This window comes from Schistocerca serialis, chromosome 6 (assembly GCF_023864345.2).
Source record: "Schistocerca serialis cubense isolate TAMUIC-IGC-003099 chromosome 6, iqSchSeri2.2, whole genome shotgun sequence".
Classification (NCBI taxonomy): Eukaryota; Metazoa; Arthropoda; class Insecta; order Orthoptera; family Acrididae; genus Schistocerca; species Schistocerca serialis.
In genome coordinates, this window is record NC_064643.1 from 181,161,424 (window position 1) to 181,185,219 (window position 23,796).

General features: G+C 40.1%; 1 long non-coding RNA gene across 1 annotated transcript in view; it reads left to right on the forward strand.

Moving 5' to 3' along the window:
• LOC126484028 (uncharacterized) overlaps positions 1-23,013 on the forward strand; it is a 37,303-nt gene extending 14,290 nt beyond the window's left edge. Inside the window, exons 2-3 of the long non-coding RNA XR_007587799.1 lie at positions 21,865-21,911; positions 22,591-23,013. This is a non-coding gene — a long non-coding RNA (uncharacterized LOC126484028). The remainder of the gene's footprint in view (positions 1-21,864; positions 21,912-22,590) is intronic.
• The last annotated feature ends 783 nt before the right edge of the window (positions 23,014-23,796 follow it).

The window sequence follows — 23,796 nt, forward strand, 5'->3', positions numbered from 1 at the left end:
TGTGTGTTTTGATAAATCGGATTGTATCTATTCTGGTGTGGATGTTTGTTATATTGTTTTCCATTACGGCGGTTGAAACTGTTATGATTGCCGTAAGGCTGAGCGTTTGGTTGTCCCGTGTTATGTTGGTACGACATTCCATTGACGCAATTTGTTATGTGCTGCTGCGGAGCGGGCGGTCCATTATTATAATTATTCCGCGCGCTCGCACGCACATCCTCATAGATCATATCCAAATTGTCAAGAACAGAAAGAAAGGCTTCTAGGTCTTCTTCACTCACATTAACTAGTTTTTCTCTTATTGACACAGGAAGTTTTGACTTTAAGATCATGATTACATCTTTGGTTGAAATGGGCGTGCCCCCAATACTGAATTTTACGTAGATATTTTTCAAAATAACGTCTCAAACCTCCTCCTTTGGTGTTGAAAGGTTCGGCGTTGTCAACCTCTTTTCGGAGTCTTTGTTGTATACCTGAACTCCAAAATTTATTCAAAAAATGCTTTTCAAAATCTGCATAGGTGGGACATTTGTTTATTATTTCTGTACCCCAAATTGATCCTTTACCGTGAACTGTATCCGCTGCCTGTCGTTCCATGATTCTGTAAAAGCGCCTGTGAATGATTTTAGAAATACCATTGGATGTATATTCCGTTTTTCAGGTATAAAAGGCTGAAAAACTCTGTGTTTTAGCACACTCTCGTCTCGAATTAGTTCAACGAGTGTTAGTTGATCGGCATGACTACGTGACGTAGAAGTTTCGCCACGCGTATTATTTACTGTTGGTGAGAATTGTACCTGACACTCGGGATATTGACGATTATCGTGTTCTGGCGGTAGCGAATACTCACATTGATTGTCACCTAGCAATTCCGTAACTTGTCGTTTCAGTTGATCTATATCATTGCTTAGCTGACGTTTCCATTCAGGAAGATAGTGGCTAAATGCTCGTCTGATTTCACCTAATTCACTGGTTAAAGTGTCACCAGAAGTACCGGGAGCGGTTAAGATTTCTGCTGTAGCAGATTTAACCGTACCCTTTAGTTCAGCGTGTACCTTGCTGACAATGTACTGTTCTGCGGATTGCATCCACTCTTCAAATTCCCTATTAAGTGTATTGCTTATACCGGTGTTGACATCTGCGATCTTTTTGTCAATATTGACATCGGATATTTGCTGAGCAAGGTCTTCGACTCGCTCGCCAACGTGGTTGACACTTTCTGTCAATTGGCTTACTCTCTTTGAAACATCACTGTAATGTTTCAAAGAGTCACTCGCAGTTGATTTACACACATCTATTTGGGCCTGCATATCTATGAACTTGCTACCAATATTGGTCTCGGCGGATTCCACCATCGAAAGAACACTATCAATTTTTGCGTGTACGCTTGCGTTTAGCTCGCTTGCGTAAGCAGTGGTAATGGCTCTAATTTTTTCCTCCATGGTGTCATTCGAATTTTTGATTTGTGCTTGGATGTCCTCTATCCTTAATTCTAAACTGCTGAACCTGCCGTCACTTTGATTTGCTAACTGACTGATTTGCGTTCCAAGATTGTCACTTTGGTTTGTTAACTGACTGATTTGCGTTCCAAGATTGTCACTTAGGTTTGTTAACTGACTGATTTGCGTTCCAAGATTGTCACTTTGCTTTGTTAACTGACTGATTTGCGCTCCAAGATTACCCATGTTTGCTTCAAAACTGGTTTTCATATCAGCAAACAATTTTAGTATATCTGACAGCGAGCATTCACGTGACTGCGACGCGGTCTGTGGCGCCGAGAGCTCACGTGTCGCTTCGTCCTCTGTTGTTCCCTCACTACGAGATTCAGGTTTGTTTACACCCGCGCGCGATCTAAGTGGCCTTGGTTGCTCATCAGCCATCGTAAATTTAAAATAGTTACACCGCACGAGCTAGAAAAGATAATTTTTTTTAAATTATGATTTTCACTTGTCAGGTGGGCCAAGGATTTCGCGTCCTGATTTCTCAGATATTGCTTGCGCGTTATAAACAATTGAAACTCTGACACACGAAAATGCCAATATGGCAACGAGAGAGATAAAATAAATGAAAAACACTTATAGAGCACTGAAACTGGCACAGATAGCGGCCATTGTGATTCACTAAAATACACAACAATGGAAATTCTTGCTAACTATTTCTAACTATTATAAGCGAAATGATGTGATAGAGGCAGATCTAATAGCAAAAGGAAACAGAAATTTGGAAATTAAATTGCTTGAGGAAAAAGAAAAAAGCGTAGAGAGTGAATGTCACGAGCCGACTGAATGCTCGGTACGCAAAGCTTCAAACGTAATGAAAAATCGTACTCACATTAGTTGTCTTGCGCACTGCTATTTATTGCTGTTGTGGATTCTTACTGCGATTTTATGCATATGCGTCCTTCTTTTTTTTCACTGGTTTTGGCTTCCAATTTTCTCCAGATGGTAGCATGAAAATAGAAAGAACAAATTAGTTTTTTTAGTCAAGTCCCTGTTCGGGCGCCACATCTAGCGTTAAAAGGTTTTTTGGCTTTTTTACATTTAACCAAATATAACATTGATGATGATAATTTATGGCAATGTTTGCCGACAAGATAGAGAATGCAACCTTTTAACACTAGATTGCGTACTCACGGCAGTTCTCCTTGGCCGTTTTTTTTTTGGTACGACTTGGAAAGAGAGAAAAATTAATGAATGATCGACGATGCGTCGGTTCTCGATTGTGTTCAGGAGACGTACAGATTGACTGCGTGAAAATAGTTTCTCAAATGACCTCTTAACCCGGATTGCTTTCACGCAATCAGACTCTTCAATGAAATTACCTAAGGGACCTATTTGAATAATAAAAAAAATGCAAAACAGTGAAATTTTGTAAAAAAAAGTTGTCGGATCGGAAATTGAACACATTAATGGTCTCCCAAATACAATCGAGACACCGCGATAAAGAGCGAACCTGTAACAAAGTTCATTTAAACATAAACATTATTTGTGGTTAATTTAAAGAAAAGAACAAGCATAGATTTTCTGTACAGTGAAGCATCAATATATTCTCAAAGAACAAAGGCGTTAAACTATAAACATTAACAAATTTACAATGAATACAAAACTTACACTTTTATGTTTTTCTCATACGTGGAACAGTCCAACAATCGCTGCTTTTGTATGTGTGATATTTTGTAAAAATTAAATGTCCTGTCGTGCGCGTAAGTATTTTTTATCCTCACAAGGTTTACAAAAGCGTTTTTGTTTTCTTGGTGATAACGTGGTTTTCCACACTAAATGAAATATAACTTGTAGCGGTGCTACACAACACGTCTTAAGAGGTCGGCAACCAAACATCAAAGGTAATGAAGTACATGTTAACATATCAGCGACCAGAAGTACAACTAACCATAAAGACTCTAGAATTTTCCTAACAAATGATAAATTGTTCTTTCTTCTGTTTCGTAGCTTCTTGCTATCTAGCGCTGCGGCAATGATTTTAAAAATCTGCGCCCAGCGAGTCATAGTGTTTAATAGTACCTTTTAAACACTGGCCGCGCGTCTTGGTATAGGCGCACGTTATAAACAGATTTCGTTTCTTTACTCTCGTGTTGTCATGCTTAGTATCACTACAAACTACAGCTCGATGGCTGTCCTTTTCTCATATGCAAAATGTCTGAAATCCAATGATATCACAATTCCTAGACAAAAAAACTGCTTATCATCACTAATACTGAACACGATGAGGGAAAATAATCACTTGGCATGGTACACTAAGACTGAATTGAACAGTAACCTTAAGAATAAAGCATCACTCACACAGAACGAAGACAAGAATGTCAGTGATGTGCGATTGGCTGTGATTCACGTGGTACATTTCCAGATGCTTCTGCACATTCGACCTTGACCTGCCTTTATAGCTGCTCTCTCCTACCTGCTATTTGGTCCACCTTGGGTGTTTTATTTCCCCAGTACCATCCATATCTGGAGAGCTTTTCCCTAACCACCACCCGGGAAGGCATCAAATGGGGATCCAACAATTCCACAGGGGAATATAATTCTTCTTAATTTTGTTTTAGCAGTTTTTTTACAAATTCTTCCAACACTGAGGTACTATACAATATTACTTAGGCTAAACTTCAGGGTTGATCAGATATTCTTATGTATTACACCAAAAAGATGGTAAAATATTCATTATACTGCAACTATTTTCAACAATACGCAGACTTTTTTAGTTCATGGTGTTGACCACATATCAGTTCTTGTAAGAAATGTTATATATGTAGTCCATGCTGTACAAGCAAGTGGCCTGGTGTATGGTACACCATATAATCTGTCATGGGCTGGATAAATAGAGACAGCTAGAATATTTTTTTGCCGAATGCTGTATCCTGAGCCAAACTTGTTTCCTGAGCTTTATGTTAGGGCACCTGATAGTGTTAGGTTTAGCAGATATTTCTTGCTCGCTGTTTTCTTCCATTTATGTTAGTAATCTGAGTTGCACCCATGATTTAAGAACTGGCCTTTATAGGCCGTTAGCCAAGCACATTACTTGACCCTGTGAGGCTGTACTGTGTATTAGCTGATGCTGCCAAACATCAGAGAAGAATATAAATTCACCTGATAGCCCAGCTGTTTGAGTTTCTTGAGATGGAAAATCAGAATAGACTTCTTGTACTTAAAGTGTCTTGATACATCACCAGTAGTTATCTTTCTCTCTTGGATGAACCTGATAGCAGTTTCACTGTCTAGCTAATCTTTTTTTCCCATCTTGATGGCCATGTTAATCTTAGGCATATTAGATTGTCTTTCTTCCATCTGAAATGAAGCACAGATTTCCATGATTATAAAATATGCTAATAACTACATATCTGCTGCGGTATGGGATAGAATTGTTCAGCTACCTTTCTTATAAGCAATATTGTTTGTATATGGATTAATGTAGAGTCCGTTATACCTCTGAGCTCGTCAATGGAACTACGTGTGTTGGAGCTCAAAGATACAACATACTGTCTGCAATTTTGGAGCCACTTGTTTTGTTTAACTTGTGAACAGAGTCCTCAAAATTTTCATTATACACAGGAACCTCACTTAACGCACACCTCCTGTAATCCACAATTAACATAATGAGCAAAACAAATTGTATGAAAATGAGTCACTTAATGAGCAATGTTTCGCATAACGAGTGACAATGGTTCATTGTCTTGTCACCAGCCATTCACACGCGGTGGGGGAAACGTTCAACAATATGAACATGTATCATTGTCAGCAGTGACATATGTGTTAAATCCTGCATAGCCAGTAATTATGGGTGTCTAGGAGACAATTCAAGCAAATCGTATTAATAAGTTTTATTACAAAAAAGTAAATGGCATTACTTCATTTTCAATATTACAGAAATGTGTCGCAAGTAAAGGGCGACAGACGAAATAATCGAGTTTCTTCAGCATAACAATTCCAGGTCTACTGTGGTGGCGCTCTTTATTTAGCTTTGGGTGCAGGAATGTTGTTGTTATCGGACTTCCATCTGCCAGCCCGCCTCCTTGGATGATGGTTTGCTCTTCTTCCTTGGAGTTAGGTTGTTGGATGTTCTCGTTGTCTTCTTAGTTTTCCCTGGTGATTCGCCACTGGGTTGTCGTACCTTGTTTTGTTTCCTGGAGGAGGAGGAAATTAGTGTTTAACGTCCCGTCGACAACGAGGTCATTAGAGACGGAGCACAAGCTCGGATTAGGGAAGGATGGGGAAGGAAATCGGCCGTGCCCTTTCAAAGGAACCATCCCGGCATTTGCCTGAAGTGATGTAGGGAAATCACGGAAAACCTAAATCAGGATGGCCGGACGTGGGATTGAACCGTCGTCCTCCCGAATGCGAGTCCAGTGTGCTAACCACTGCGCCACCTCGCTCGGTTTTTGTTTCCTGTTTTCCTAGTTTGGAGTGTCAAAATTCGAGTCGTAATTTATTTTAGTAAGTATTATTAGAGTCCTGGTACTTATTCTATTGAACTATGAGCTTTCTACCGGGTGATTTACAGAGATGGGTAATAATCTAATCTATCTATGGCTTTATATGTTTAATCTGATCTACTTGGTGTTACTTCAGTCTGCTGGCTCTTTGATTATGCTACGCCGTACTCGTTGTTTGTGCCAGTGCTTTGGTTTGCTGGTGCCTACATTAGTCAGCTGTCTGCAGTTGTCTGTTATGACATCTAATTTGTTGTAGATCCGTGTTGCTAGTTTTATAATTGTTTCCTCTAGCATGTCTATCTCCATGATCTTGTGGAGGTCCCTGATGCGTGCCCATGGTGCGATGCCTAGGATCCAGTGCAGCACTTTCTTTTGGGCGATCTGCACCTGGTGTCTGTTATCATAGGCAGGATTGTAGTTTTGTATAGTGTTCACTTCATTTCTTGTTTGAGGTTTCTATTTTTGAATATGGGGAAGAGGGCCTTAGCTAGCTTTTGAGCTTTCTGTTTCTTTTTCTTGATGTGCTGGTGGCGGAGCAGCTTCTTGTCAAACGTGATGCCCAAGTACTTCACTTCATCACTCCAGGGTAGCTCCTGTGCATTTAGTCTTGGGCTTTCCTCAAGGATAGGTCTTTTCCTCGTGAAGTAGACTGCAGCCGATTTCCCTGCAGTTTATTTTGGCGACACCATAATTCCACTAAGGACACTTTCCACCGTAGCCTTTTGATGTTGGTGAGATGACGTTTTCCGCTTGTAAAAAAGGCCGTGTCGTCGGCGAACTGGGCTTAGAGGAATCAGAGGAATATCATTGGCGTAGATGTTAAATAGTGTTGGTGATAGAACTGACCCCTGAGGTATCACTGCACTTAGTGGCCGTATGGACTAGTATTTTCTGTCAAATTCGACCACACAGTGTCTGTTGGACAAGAAGCTGCCTATGACCTTGACGTAAATGGCTGGGACGGTTGTCTGTCTCAGGAGTTTCCATATCAGATTCTGATGCCACACCTTATCAATCACCTTTTCCCAGTCAAGGAACATGGCAGCTGTTGAAATTTCATAGTTCATATTTTGAGAGATGTGCTCTGTTATCCAAAGCACTTGGAGCTCAGCTGAGACTTTCCTTTGAAAGCCAAACTGTCTACGCGAATGGTGTTTTCTTCAGTAAGGGCTTTTTGTATAGAGCTTAGTATGAGCCCCTCTAGGATTTTCTCCATGGTCTGTAAGAGGCTTATTGGTCGATTGTTGGCTGGTAGGCTGGGGTTTTTGCCTGCCTTCGGGATTGTGATAAGATCCACTTTCTTCCATGTTGTGGGGAAGCAGTCTAGTTGCAGACATCGGTTTATTATTGTGGTCAGGAGGACGAGGGGCTTCCTGGGGAGGTTTTTAAGGTGCATATGCATGATTTTGTTGAGGTCTGGTGCTGTTTTGCCACTTCTCTTACATATCTCTTTTCTCACTTATTCATTGCTGTGTGCGCCGCCATATTGGCGGGTGATTTTGAACGAGCTTTGCCTGGCAGCCGCGGCGGATCGCGCTCTAGTTTTAACAGAGCGCGATCCGCTGGAAAACTCAGCTTCCGGTGCCGCCATTGCGCTTCTGAGCGGGCTTACTTCCTGCCACGCCCAGATAAGCTTATCGCTATGACGTCAGAGGACTGTATATCTTGCTCGTGAGGCAACAGCATGCTCATTCCCGTCGAGGCAGCCGCACGCAGCACACAGCAATGCCTTACAGGAGGAGAAGAGTATATCGTCGTTCACGTGTTACTGTTTACAAGGCAGATGATTCTTTTGGATTCTGGTGGTGTGTCTGGTACTGTGTTCCTGAGTGGTTCGGTTTCTCGTCTAATACAGGGATTAGTGAACACAGGGTTGCCATAGCGAGATTGAGTATTGTAACCCCCAAAACCTCCAAAATTAAAGAAAAATATACCTATTCAAAAAGCAGAAAAAATTCACTTGAAGCCTTCCTGAGAAACAATTTCCACTACTTCAAAATTAATGATATAAGTGTTGACCAAATGTGCCTTGAATTCACAGAAACAGTAGAAGCTGCAATTGAGAGATTTATACGAAATAAATTAACAACCGGTGGAGGTGACCACCTCGGTACACAAAACGAGTCAGAACAATGTTGCAGAAACAACGAAACAAATATGCCAAATTTTAGCAGACGCAAAATCCCCCAGATTGGCGATCTTTTACAGAAGTTCGAAATTTAGAGCGGACTTCAATGCGTGATGCTTATAACAGTTTCCACAACGAAACTCTGCGCGATAGCAATGGAGATACCATCGAAGACAGTGCTGCCAAAGCACAGTTACTAAACACAGCCTTCCGAAATGCCTTCACAAAAGAAGACGAAGTAAATATTCCAGAATTAGAATCAAGAACAGCTGCCAACATGAGTAACGTAGAAGTAAATATCCTCGGAGTAGTGAAGCAACTTAAATCACCTAATAAAAGCAGGTCTTATGGTTCAGACTATATACCAATTAGGTTCCTTTCAGAGTATGCTGATGCATTAGCCCCATACTTGACAATCATATACAACCATTCGCGAGACGAAAGATACATACCCCAAGACCTAGCCGGCACGGTAGCTCAGCGTTTTCGGTCAGAGGGTTAGCAGCCCTCTGTTATAAAAAAAAACTGAGTTAATCGATCAACAACGAACTTAAACGGATGTCTTGCGACGTCCGCCCCGAGCAGATACAACGAACGAAAGCGAACAAAATGAGATTAAAAAAAAAAAAAAAGACTGGAAAGTTTCACAGGTCATACCAATATTCAAGAAAGGTAGTAGGAGTAATCCACTTAATTACAGGCACATATCATTAACGTCGATATGCAGCAGGATTCTGGAACATATATTGTGTTCGAACATTATGAACTACTTCGAAGAAAATGGTGTATTGACACACAGTCAGTATAGGTTTAGAAAACATCGTTCTTGTGAAACACAACTAGCTCTTTATTCGCATGAAGTGTTGAGTGCTATTGACACGGGATTTCAGATCGATTATGTATTTCTGGATTTTCAGAAGGCTTTTGACACTGTACCACAAAAGTGGCTTATAGTGAAATTGCATGCTTATGGAATATCGTCTCAGTTATGTCACTGGATTTGTGACTTCCTGTCAGGGGGGTCACAGTTCATAGTAACCGACAGAAAGTCATCGACTAAAACAGAAGTTTTTTCTGGCGCTCCCAAGGTAGTGTTATAGGCCCTTTGCTGTTCCTTATCTATATAAAAGAATTGGGAGATAATCTGAGTGCCTCCACCTCATTGGTTTCGTCGGTCTGATCTGTAGCAGGTCATTTTCGGAATCGGAAGGTATTTGATGGCTCCAGGCGGTTCGATGTCCTTGTCGGTAATGAACGGTTGTGTTTCGGCCTTTTTTTGTTTGATGCCATTTGCATTCCAGACGCAAGTGGTTAAGCTTCATTTTTGTCTTCTGTGGCCCACCATTTTTAGTCCATGAGCATTATGGCTGCTTCCACCGGGATTACTGCTTTTGCTGTTTTGTCTTGTGCTGTACGGAGCTTGTTGGTCGTTGTTATGATTGTTGCTACGAGATTTTGTTTTTTAAATAGTTGCAGTACGGACAGTATCTCAGCCAATGCTGCTCCTAGTTCAGAGGGCCTGTGGTCTGCTGGTGGTCTTTGTGACGGAGTGCCCAGTTGTTGTTGTGATGGAGTGCCTGGGGCCAGAGTTCTGTCAAGTTCTGGGTGCTGCTGAGTGGGTGATGTTACATTGGCATACGTGCGGTCAGTTGTCTGCATGCCTCTTGTGGTGGTGACATTTGCTTCTGTCTGTTGTCTTCTGTATGTGGTTCTAGTTGTATTCCTGTGCTGGTTTTTCTGTAGTTCCATTGTTGTGTATTCTTGCCGGGTCATGTTTTGTTCTTGGGCTGGTCTGAACGGTTTTAGTCGCTTCTGGTAATGTTCGCACACTTTGAAATTGGGTGGGTAGCTCCCTTTGCAGTTGGCGCAATGACCATAGAAATGAAGTGTAACATTATTGATAAATACGAACGTGGTGTGAATGTTGCTAATTTAGTATGCACATACAATCGTTCTGTATCAATTATTTGCCCTATCCTCAAGAACAAGGGCAATATTTAAGGGAATAGTTGCTTCAAAGGGAGTGACAAGAGCATCTAAATAATGGTTTCATATTATGGACGATGTCAAAAGCTTTCTCCTTATACGGATAAATGAAAAGCAACTGCAAGGTGACACTAATAAAAAGAATGTCATTTGTGAGAAGGCGAGAATGATTTTCGCTGACCTCATTAAGAAGACGCCAAGATCATTAGCAGCTGAAGAATTGTTTAAGGGAAGCTGTGGGCAGTTCTGGAAGTTTAAAGAGAAGAACTGGCATCCACAGCGTTGTGAGGCATTGTGAAGCAGCCAGACACAAAGGCAGCAGAGATCTTCATCAGCAACTTGCAAGATGCTTGTAGATTCTGAGGGTTATCCACCTTAACAGGTTTTGAATTATGATGAGATGGGTCTATGCTGGAAAAAGCTGCTGAAGCATGCCTTTACAGCAGCAAAGAAAAAGAGCATTGCCCCGTCACAAACCAATGAAAGACCGTCTCACACTGTTACTCTGCCACAATGCAAGCGGCGATTTGAAAATTAAACTGTTGCTTGTTCACTATCCAGAAACTACATGAAGCATCAAGAAGTGTAAAGTCCAGAAGAGCAGGTTAACTGTGATGTGGAGGTCCAACAACAAGGGTTGGATGGTGCGTGATCTTTTTTGTGATTGGAGCAATGAAGTGTTTGGTGCTTCAGTGAAAAACTATTTGCTTGAGATGACTCTGCCACTCCGTGTCTTGCTTGTTATGGACAACACTCCTGCCCATTTTCCAGGTCTACAAGACCACCTCCTTGAAGAGTTTCTATTCATCAAGATCCAATCTCTGCCTCCCAACACCACTCTGTTATTCCAGCCTGTGGACCAGCAGCAGCAGATTCTTTCTAAGTTCAAGAAGCTCTGCACTAAAGCACTCTTTGAGCAATGCTTTGAGTTGACTGAAGCTACCACCATCACTCTAAGAGAGGTTTGGAAATATCACTTCAACATCATTGCCTGCATCAAAATGATTGAAAAGGCGTGGGAAGGAGTTACCAAATGAGTTCTCACTTTTGGTTGGAAGAAGCTTTGGCTAGAATGCATTGCCAAGTGTGTCTCTGATGCATCTGAATTGGTGCCTGTGGAGCCTGTAGTCAACAACACTGTGTCTTTGGCCCAGAGCATACGACTAGAAGTTGATAACAATGATATCAATGAGCTTGTTAAAGATCACAGCCAAGAAATAACCAACGAAGAGTTCAAGGAGTGCAGGATGTTTCACAGCAGGAAGATGTGGAGAGGAGTTCTTCAGAGGAGTAGGAGAAGGTGGTAACAGCAAAGCAGCAATCTTCTGGCACAATAAGAGAAAAGCTGAAAGCATGGAAGTGTGTTGCATCATGCATTGAAAATCATCACCCTAATAAAGCAGTGGCTACACACGCTACAAGTTTACTTAACGAAAATGCTGGGTTGCATCATATATTGAATTATGCTCGCTATGCAAGGTTCCATTGTAGATCGTGAATACTTAATAAACAGTTTGTCAACAGCAAATCATGAAAAAATTTTGTTTTGTTTAAAAAGCCAAAAAATATTTAGCTTAAGAATAAGAAAACATGAGCACACATTTCTTAAGTTGTGCTTAAAATGACACCACTGGTTTGATCAATACTTTCTCCATTTCTAATCTTTTTTTTCTGTTACAGGAAGTGTGAATTCAGTTTTAACTGTTGAAACTCAATTCCTATCAGAAGCTATGCTTGTCTGTTGCAAGCAGCAGGATAAAAGGGAGCCATGCAAGAGTAGGAGCTCCTTAAAAAATTTTGATATGCCTGGTTTGGCTAGGCGCTCCCGATCTTCTTTTACAGAATTACACTACTAGCCATTAAAATTGCTACACCATGCAGATGACGTGCTACAAACGTGAAATTTAACTGACAGAAAGAAGATGCTGTGATATGCAAATGATTAGCTTTCCAGAGTATTCACACAACGTTGGCGCAGGTGGCGACACCTACAACATGCTGACATGAGGAAAGTTTCCAACTGATTTCTCATACACAAACAGCAGTTGACCGGCGTTGCCTGGTGAAACGTTGTTGTGATGCCTCATGTAAGGAAGAGAAATGGGTACAATCATGTTTCCGACTTTGATAAAGGTTGGACTGTAGCCTATCATGATAGAGGTTTATCGTATCACGACATTGCTGCTCGCGTTGGTCGAGATCCAATGACTGTTAGCGGAATATAGAATCGGTGGGTTCAGGAGGGTAATACGAAACGCCGTGATGGATCCCAACGGCATCGTATCACTAGCAGTCGAGATGACGGACATCTTATCTGCATGGCTGTAACGGATCGTGCAGCCACGTATCGATCCCTGAGTCAACAGATGAGGGCGTTTGCAAGACAACAACCATCTGCACGAACAGTTCGACGATGTTTGCAGCAGCATGGACTATCAGCTTGGAGACCATGGCTGCGGTTACCCTTGATGCTGCATCACGGACAGGAGCACCTGCGATGGTGTACTCAATGACGAACCTGGGTGCACAAATGGCAAAACGTCATTTTTTTTGGATGAATCCAGGTTCTGTTTACAGCATAATGATGGTCGCATCCGTGTTTGGCGACATTGCGGTGAACGCACATTGGAAGCGTGTAACTGGCATCACCATACTGGCGTATCACCTGGTGTGATGGTATGGGGTGCCATTGGTTACACGTCTCGGTCACCTCTTGTTCGCATTGACGGCACTTTGAACAGTGGACGTTACATTTCAGATGTGTTACGACCTGTGACTCTACCCTTCATTCGATCCCTGCGTAACCCTACATTTTAGCAGGATAATGCACGACCTGTACGGGCCTTTCTGGATACAGAAAATGTTCGACTGCTGCCCCGGCCAGCACATTCTCCAGATCTCTCACCAATTGAAAACGTCTGGTCAATGGTGGTCGAGCAACTGGCTCGTCACAATACATCAGTCACTATTCTTGATGAACTGTGGTATTGTGTTGAAGCTGCATGGGCAGCCATCCAAGCTCTGTTTGACTCAATGCCCAGGCGTATCAAGGCCGTTATTACGGCCAAAGGTGGTTGTTCTGGGTACTGATTTCTCAGGATCTATGCACCCAAATTGCGTGAAAATGTAATCACATATCAGTTCTAGTATAATATATTTGTCCAATGAATACCCGTTTACCATCTGCATTTCTTCTTGGTGTAGCAATTTTAATGGCCAGTAGTGTATGATGAGGGCTGCAACATCGGATCAGGAACATGCAGCAATCTGTGTAGGGGCTGCTATACAGAGCAGCTGGGACAGAATAGAGTTTCTTCATACTCAATAATAATCTGTGATGCAAACAGGTGTTCTCAAGCTCAGATCAAGAGAATGACTTAACTTGCCTAAAATCCCCAGACTGCTCAGTTGGTTCATCTGGGTGTGGAGTATTGGAAGATCAAGAACACTTGTTCAATTAAAACTTTCAGGCAGAGAGGCTGTGGTCAGTACAGGAAACTGTCCCCAGACCTCTGTCTCCGACTGTGGGAAATATCTTTTGGAGTGAAACAGCAACCAGTAGAGATGGCTCCCACAGCTGGTGACAAAACATCAGGTAATAATTTCATATATTGATCACAGCCTCTCAGTCCAGCAGATTTAACTGAAGTAAATGCCTGCTGTGAAAGTCTACCTCGTAAGAAAGAAAACTGCCACATCCTCCAGTGAGTTGATATGTACATAGCTTGATGTGGGGAGCTTTGCAATATTTTATGACCTCCACTTAATGTGCTTCCTCATTCTCAGTGAACGTTGAATCTTAGCTTCAAGTTTCATCTGATAATGTGTAGATACCCACGTATTTCTGAAAGATATTCTGTGTTATACAGTTTATCTTCATATCAGTAATCATTTTCTCAAGAAACTAGTTACTCTTGCTTGTCATGTGCTTTTTCTCTGAGTTATCATTGAAATTCACTGTGGAACACAAACTTCATATTGTGGTAGCATTACTCGACTTCATCCATCAATTGAAACTAATATCTATTTAAATGATACTATTCACTGAAAATACTTTACTTGGAATTAATAACTGTAAGACAAGGTTGTGTGCTGGCACCTACACTTTTTGGAATTTTTGGATAGTCGCTTGTGAACTCGTGTATGCTGATGATGCTGCAATTGTTGTGAACTCCGCAGAAGAGCTGCAAGAGCTAGTGTCAAGATTTAGTCACACATGCCACCTATTCTTGATGAGTGTAAACAGCAGTAAGACCATAATTATGGTTTAGGGTCCTAACACATAGCCGAATATCACACTAGATGGTACTATTCTGCAAGTCGTAGATAACTTCTGCTATCTTGGATCTACTATAGAATCAAACACGTCTGTTGACAAGGAAATTGATGCTCGCATTGGAAGAGCTGCAACAACTTTTGGCAAACTCTCCAAACGTGTTTGGAAAAACAACAAACTCTCTTTGACCACCAAAATTCTTGTATATCAAACTTGCGTCCTCAGCATCCTTTTGTATGCATCGGAAGCATGGACTACCTATGCCAAACAAGAACGTCACCTTAATGCTTTCCACATGCAGTGCCTGAGATCCATCCTCGTAGTAATGTGGAAGGACCGAGTGACCAACGAAGCAGTGCTATCTAAAACTAACTGCAACAGTATTTCAGCTATCTTGAAGCAGAGACGACTCTGCTGGCCAGGACACGTCCACCGTATGGATCCTGACAGATTACCATGTGAGGTGATGCTTGGAGAGATCTCTATAGCCAAAAGGCCTGTAGGATGTCCTTTATTGGGATTCAAGGACCCCTGCAAATGAGATATGGAGAGCTTTGGAATCAACACTAACAGATGGGAGGCACGGGCTAGCATGAGACCAGAGTGGCATGATGATATATCATCTGGAATGTCGAAGCATGATGAAGGCTTGTTAGACAGATTAAGGCAGAAAAAGCTTTGCAGTGCTACCACTGCTCCTGCCTCAGCAGCCAGATACACTTGTGACAATTGCGGCAAGAGATGCCGTGCTGCCATTGGCTTGACGAGTCATATGAAAAAATGCAACCCATAAACACACAGACACTGAAACAATCATCTACCAAGATGTCGTGACCAATATATATAATACAAATGTATGTAGATGTATAGTAATGTGTCATTTGAACTCCATCTCTGCATTCCTTAATTATTTTCTAAGAGTCCTAGTCATTTTCTTGCTTTTGTGATGATGCTGTGTATGTGAAGCTTCTGGAACAGCCATAGTTAGTCCAAGATAGCTAGCATTCAGTTTTGGCATTGTGTCTTGTCCCCATAGTTTTAGTTTCACAACTTTTAGTGTTTGTCTTTTATTACTTGCAAAATTTTTATGGCTGAAGATGACGAGTTGACATTTTTGAGTGTTTGTCACAAGGTGAGCCATTTTTCCAGTTTGTTGATATAGTGCATGTTCATGCACTATAGGTCTCCTCATGTCTTTTTGTGGCACCATAGACAGTGTCATCAGCAAATAATGCTAAGCATTTCTTTCCAGTGAGTGAAGCGAGGTGTAAGATGGCACACTGTTGTACTCCAGCTTCAGTATGTATGCTGTCCACTGTGACTTGTAGATCTGTTGTCCACAATAGTACTGAGTACCTGTATGATTTGGAGGTCACTGCAGAAAGCAATTAGTTTGCAGCATAGCACAGAATTACATGTGCCATCAAAAGCTCTTTCTGTATCTAGATAAAGGGCTAAGACACAGTCTGTGATGTTCATTGCTTTTACACTGTTGCTGCAAATTCTTACTAGGGGATCTATAGTACAGTGATGCTTTTGAAAACTGGCTTGCACACCAGGAATTATTTTCTAACAATGAAAGCAATTATTTTCTGTTTTTCTGTAAAGGATACTCCTTTTTGGATTTTGTTTTTTCTGCAGTCTTCTCTGTGCTGCAACCAAATACTGACAGTACTCAAGTCAGAAAGTGACTTATTGACTGTAGAGTTAATTTCCTTGTTTTGGTCCATGTTTTATGACACTCTATCTGTTGATCATATATTAACCTCTCCCATGTGTTAGTTATAATACTTTACAACATATGGACAGTCAGTTTTTACATAATAATGCTTTTTTTTGCACCACCTTTTTAAATTGTTAGGTGGTTCTGTTCCTGCACAGGATGATGCTAAAACTATTTTCTGGTTGTCTTTCTATTCCACTACAACTAGGGCAACACCAGAATGGACATACTCAAGACACTAACCCCTTTCAACTTCTCCTTCTCTTGAGTTCACATCTTTTATTTGATTAATCATGATGGTGACTATTGCCTCAGTTCCTATTTTGGGCATGTTATGACATTGAATTGTTAGTGACATTAAACTGAATTGAGGTGTAATCCAATGGAGGAGAATGTGGTTTTGAGTAACTTTCATTTGCAGAACAGAAGCCTCCTGGCTGGAACTGGAACAGGTATTTGTTTTGTACTTCCTGTTCTTCCTCCTTTCTGTTGTCATAATCCTGAGCATCAGAATCATCACTGTCACCCACAACATTGCATGATGAGGTCTCGGCTGAAAATTACTATCGTCTTCACTGGAGAAATCATGTAAACTGGGGTTCTTTAATATAAACTGTACTGTTTCTTCATCTGTCAACTCTAAAAGACAAAAGTATATTTTATTTACAAGTAGAATCTGGTGCGAATATTGACTCCACTGCATGCATATAAAAGTGAGCTTGATTGACATCATTAATACCTGACACACATGACCGTGCCAGTCCAAAAACAAATAAATATTTTTAAACTCCTACTAACCATTTAATGCATTTTTAGATACCTTATAAACAATAAATTAAACATTCGCAGAATAAAATAATGCAGCATTACCTTAAACTAATGAAATTGTACCTACCTACCTCAGGGATACATGGCTTTGCCTTCTAATTGAAGTTTGAAATGACCTGCTGCTCACTGGTGATCATAGTATGAAACAAAACATCTGAAAATCGCAAGCTGGGAACTCTCACAATCATAGTAGTCCAGAGAGCCACACAAAAGTCATATAGTTGAGCCATGGTAAATCTAAAACCAAAACCGCATGATCCTGTGGGCCAGAGTGGAAAAGGCTGGGAATTTCAAATTATTATGGGAACATGGTGGGCCTGGATAGCCAAATGGTGTTATGTACTGTTCAGTTTGCCATATTTTACAGACATAAATGCTTCAAAATAGCTCTATAGGTGGAATTTCTTTTTATAACTATGCCATTTATATCAACTGGCTGTTATCAGCTAAGCATATCATGTTACTTTATATGTGTTGTATCACATTGAATTCCATGGCTGTTAAGGACTGTTGATGAAGAATGCAACATACACAAGTACTCTTAAAAAGCTGTAGGCCTATCCTATTGCCATTATCAGTTTCAGGCTGTCGTGCCCATCTTCAGGTGCCTATCTGTTTTCAGGACTGTCTGGGGCTTTGCTCATAGTTGCATTAGATGATAGCAGATACCAGGCAAGTCACCCCCATGGAGGTTTCTTGTCTGTATATCCTTGTCTGAGGTTAAGCCAAGTGGGCTGAGGCAGTCTAGATGGTAGTGATGTAGTTCAGGGTAGTTGTTATATGTTACTCTGTGGCTTCTCCACATCACTTCGTTAGTCTGGATGTTGCCAGTCTGTAGGGGCCAAAAATTGCCATGATATGAAGTACTGTCAGTCTTTGTCGCGCAGGACACTGCATCAAGCTCTTGGGCTTACAGTTTAGTTTAGCAAGTTCACATCGTAGATATGATGATGGCAAGGCAACACGACTTTGTGGGGGCTGAGATTCTCTACAATCTGCAGAATGTTTCATCAATGAAATCAAAAATGGTTCAAAGGGCTATAAGCACTATGGGACTTAACATCTGAGGTCATCAGTCCCCTAGACTTCGTTAGAACTACTTAAACCTAACTAACCTAAGGACATCTCACACATCCGTGCCCAAGGCAGGATTCGAATCCACGACTGTAGCAGCAGGCTGGTTCTGGACTGAAGTGCCTAGAACTGCTCAGCCACAGCGGCCTGCCCGATGTAATCGAGTGACGAACCTGGTAGTGAGACAAGTGCAGAGAGAACCCAATATCATCTTGCAGAAGCTCAGTACCAGTGCTGGCCAACTTGGAAATAGTAAGTGTTGTCAGATTGAGGTTTCCTGCATAAAAGAAAAGGTGACTAAAACATTTCACAGACAGTTCAACTGCAACAAGCATGTGTACAATTTCTCTTGGAACATGTAAACTGCGAGTCTATCCCATCTTAGACAATCCTGTCCACTCCTTTGTTCCTTAATATTTCCAAATGTTTATAATTGTAGAGTAAAATAGTTTCTATTTATATTTTTGTTCTGTGATTGCAATAGGCAAGAAAACATGCAGAGCACTTTAGTCACATGCTGCATTTTAGAATCTTTTACAAATAGTTGGTATTTACCTTATTTGACTGCAAAAGTAAAAACATTATTGTACTCATTAAAAACAGTATGTTTGACTCTGTTTCAATCCTTTTATAAAGAAAAACCCTGTAACATTATTTTACTTACTTGCTTTAATAGGGTTTTATGAAAGACCGAGAAATTTCTTCTGGAAAATTTAAAATAAATAAAAAAAACCAGTTATTTCTGACAGTGTAAAATTCATTAATTTTAGGGACAAAATTATTCTTTGGTTACACTTTACAGTCTTCCTGAACATATTGTTAACATGGCAACATCAAAAACCCCTCTCAAATACCAATAAAGTGGTGGTTTGGTACTGTGGGGCAGAAATTACCAACATGGTACTTCAAGGGTACAGCTAAGTCTAGTACTAATAGTGTTAAAACACTTTTTGCCCTATTTATCTGAAAATTTCATCCAAAATGAAATGTAAAGTTCATAGCAATACAATTAATGTTTAAAGATACTTTTTCCTTTCTCACTTTGTACTGACATATCCACTTGGACATTTCACTTATTAGGCACTTATAAATGTTGTAACTGCTGTCTTTTTTTAGATTCCATTTCATTCTGTTGCTGTATATGCATGTGCATAATACAGGGCAAATCAGATCAAAAGTAAATATTTTTTTGTGTAAAAAAGAGCGAACTGTGTATACACAGGTTATTCATTGTATCAGTACTGAATGAACGTAGAAACTATAATAAGTACATTGCAATCAAATGACATTATTTGTCAATGTAAGTATGTAAGTTTACTTTGTTGCATAGTCCTTATTCACGTCATGTTCATTTTAACCCTTTGGCACTACTGAGATTTATCATATCATGTTCTGTCAGTTAGTTGGCTGACATTGCAGTAACCTTGTTAATGACTATTGAAAGCCTTCTTAAGCTGTAGTCAGTTTTGGGATAAATTCCTATTAAAATCTGTGGAGTTGTGGAAATGTGTATTTTTGTACTGGTTTACAACTTGATCAATATGTTAGTGATCATATTGTTTTTATATGTGCATAGTGTAGGGAAATTGAAAGTAATGTTTGTCTACGCAATTTTTATCTGAAAACTGAAGTTGATGTAACTTACCAAACGAAAGCGTTGGTACGTTGATAGAGACACTAACAAACACAAACACAACATATGTCTGCTTGTGTCTGTATATGTGCAGATGGATATGTGTGTGTGTGCGAGTGTATATATGTTCCTTTTCCCCCCTAAGGTAAGTCTTTCTGCTCCCGGGATTGGAATGACTCCTTACCCTCTCCCTTAAAACCCATATCCTTTCGTCTTTTCCTCTCCTTCCCTCTTTCCTGATGAAGCAACCATGGGTTGCGAAAGCTTGAATTTTATGTTTGTGTTTGTTAGTGTCTCTATCAACGTACCAACGCTTTCGTTTGGTAAGTTACATCAACTTTGTTTTTAGATATATTTTTCCCATGCGGAATGTTTCCCTCTGGTTTCTCCTTAGATGTACATTGGAAGCATGTGTCTGACTTTAATACATCTTTACGTATGCAATTTGTTTCTTGACAGCTTGGATGTCAGTGATGCTACATGTTTACATAGCTACTGTTATAAGTAAGTAATGTGTTTATAAGTTTGGTTCTAATTATGTTTTTGCTGGAATTTGTTTTAGTTTTAGTTTTTTAAGTTATATTTTTATTTTTTCATAATCATTTTGTTATTGTCTATGATTTGCGATGTTTTCTGGGTGCTGTGTCCTTGTTATGAATGCTATGCAGTTAATGTTTTTGTAATTCTCTCTGCATTCCAGAAGACATATTAATGGGAAGTGGAGCGCTTACCAGCAAGCTTAGTTGTGTCAGCCAATCTGTGCAGTAAACTGTACCATCAAGATTCCATCTCAAATTCCTAAAATCTGTTATACTGCTTGTGCTAATGAAAGTAATATATATTCAAAGAGCCTATGAGTGAGTTTGTGTGACATTAACACAGGAGTCTGTTACGGAAGTGTCACCTACAGTTGGCAGCAGAAACTGCATGCATCAAAACTGAACTGGGCTAAGCCTCACTCTTCAGGCAGATGATATGATGGTCAGGACCCAGAATACACCATACAGGAGGTGTGCTGCCACATGTCCATGAGGACATGACCACCAGAATATGTGGTAGGGCTGGTCGAAAACACATCACAACATCACACCTACAAGATGTCCTGTGCTGTTAGATACCATTGAACTATCCTCAAATGGCTCAGCAGTTATTATAGTGGGAACAAAATGGACACACATGATAGCCTCAACTTCACTTCACAGCTTCTACAGCCACTGAAGACCCAGGCCTCAAACACCAGGAGAGCTATTTCTTTGTGTTTTCATAATGCTGCTGGATGCATCACATAGAGACTGCCAGAACAGTGTGAAGTCTTCAGTTCCTGAGGGTCAAGATAACTGTGAAAATTTTCTCAGAATTTCTTCTGTGTGGTGTGCAGCCACCAGCTTGTCATTCTGTTCATAGCAGGACTGGACATTTCTGATTTCTCAGACACACAGACTCCACTTTCTCATCTCAATGTTGCTGGGGCGATGTACTGTCTGCCACATGCTACCATTTGTACCTCCCACTGCAGGAGCAGACAGGGGGATTTTGTTACCAAAAAAGATACCTCATCTTCCTCACTAAGAGGAAATTGGTACCAGGCACATGTACCCTGACCACAACCCTAAAGTATCAGCACTACAGTCCTTCAGCTTAGTAGGGAAAAATGTCATGAGTTACAACTTCAGACTTAGGAGCTGAAGAATGTGAATCTGGATGTGCCTCAAAACCTTTCTCACGTAGCATATATTTTGGCTACACTGTGCAGACTCTGCTCCTAAACTAGTGCCACTACAGACAATGCGTAAGTGCCCTGGACTTCAGTGTTAGAATCTGTGTCAGGGTTTCCAGAACAATTAAGTGAACATCAAGAAACATGCCAACTATGCCATACTGGAGGGAGCATCATCATTCTGTGGCCTTGATTCACTATATCTTTAATAGTGTGTTACTGGTATGACAATGTGCTGTTTCACTGGGTTACAAATGAAGTACCATTCAGTACATAGAGTGACTTTAGCTAAACAATTTTTGTCTATCCATCAGCAGCTGTGTGGGCACAACTCATATATCTTTTTATGCTTATGTTATGTCTTTGTATTATCTGAATAGGCACATAGCTGTGCTTGTAAAAGTCCTAATTTTTTTTATTTATGAGTTTTCTGTTTTAAACATTGTCAGATAAAGATTCACATTTTCTGTAATGCCCTCAAAATTTTCTATATGTTTTGAAAATGTGTTTGCTCAGTTGCTCCACTGTTCATTTGTTTTACCTCTTACTTTTTAGGACTGCTGTAATACATCACCCAACCACAGAAAACACAGTTACATTATGTGAGTAATGATTAAATGCAATGACAGTAAGCATAGCAACAGTGACGATAATGGGCTAGTCAATGGACAGAAAATTGCAAATTATTTCTTTGTCACATCAGAAGCTAATTATTATTAATGTAGTGGTAACTGTGTGGTGGTTACCACTTGAGCCAAGTTTGAATGAACATCATTACTGCATTAAACAGTAAAGTTATAACGTCTGCATTTGTTGCTGCAGTAGCATTTATATGTTTCCACAACAAAATAAGAATCCATAATCTAACTGCATGTTGTGTATTTGACAGAACTGCATATTTCATTTCTTTATTATCTTGTTTGAATACTTGTTACTTCAGCAATTTTTATCTCAGCATTCACTGTCATCTAACACTTGTTTGTAATACAACTGTCAAAGCTGTTTTTGCAGAGAATTCACAGGTTGTTTGTATTTAGTATGTTGTTGAAATGTTAATTATCACAAGCATTAATAATGTTGTAATTTCCTTTACAGTCACATTTTATAAATATCTTATCCATCTCAGCTTGCAGGATTTTGTTTTTCTTTATAATAAGTGTATTTAGATTTACAATTGTATACTCCACCTACTCATTATTTTGTTACTGGTCTCCTATAAAACAAATTGTTGATTGTAATTCTTATTAATCTCATTTTACATCTTTCTTACACTAAAAACAGATATCCCCAAGAATGCTCACAATGCTGTCCACTAATGGTGTAAGCAGCTGGACCACTGTTCAGAATGACAGGCGCATGTTTCAATCCATGACCCTCTGAGCAAATTGTGGGACTTAGTGAAGTGCCAGACTACAGACCCAAGGTCTGGGGTTCAATCCTAATGCATATGTTTATTAATGTGAGGTGATAATTAGGAAACAGATGTCAAGATGTAAAACAAACTGCTGTTATATTTTAACCATAACATGTAGGAGATAAATATTTGTGATACATAGTAGTGTGACATACACTGACCTGAAATGCTAGTAATTGTATGATAACATACTGCATTAAAACACAGTTTTCCAGTATGTAAACCCTTCTTTTGTGACAGAATTCTCAAATAAAATTTTCGGTTTCCTTGCCATGTCAAGACACAGAGATAATGAGCTTTCAGTCAGTTCCCTCATAGTCAGGAGCTGACTGCCTTAACTAGTCTAGCAGAGATGTTTTGTATGTAATTATTAAACATAAAAGACTACCACAGTATGAGTTGTGACAGGTACCCCCGAAGGGGAAGTAAGACATGGTCTCTGGAGTTTAGCAGACAGATCTGCACTGGCACAATACAGAAGCTGTAGTGTGGTATATAAAAGGATGCTGATGTTGAAGCTGCACTATCACGTGCACAAGATATGATTCTGTGCCAGGTGAATGCAGCATTTTGTTTCTGAAGCCTCTGAGTATGTCTAACCTATTTCAGTCTGTGGAATCATGAGGGTATTGGAAGTAGATAAAAAAGGAGAAAGGTGCACTCTGCTTCATGATTGTGTTGCTTGACTGTGAGGGCTTAGTGTTGGTAAACATGAAGGAATCTTAGGGTTAAACCTCCCACTGTTAAAGCTGCTTTCACATTTTTCTCATTGATAGTTAATGTGTCACAATGAATCAGATCACAGCTACATTATGTACCTGGAGTTGGAGTGTATCAGCCCTTTTATGTGAAAGCAATGAATGTGCATTTTACTAGTTTTGAGGTACAGGTAGAGTGTGACAAAGCAAGCTGTGATCTCTTAACTTTCTCTCTTGTTTTGCCTCTTTAAATTCATTTGATTTCCATTTTTGTCTTATTATCATTAACATGCATGAGTATAATCTGCATTTCCACAAAAGAGAAAGGTTGGAGACTCAGTTTTAAGGAATATAGCACTAGGTCTAATTTTGTGC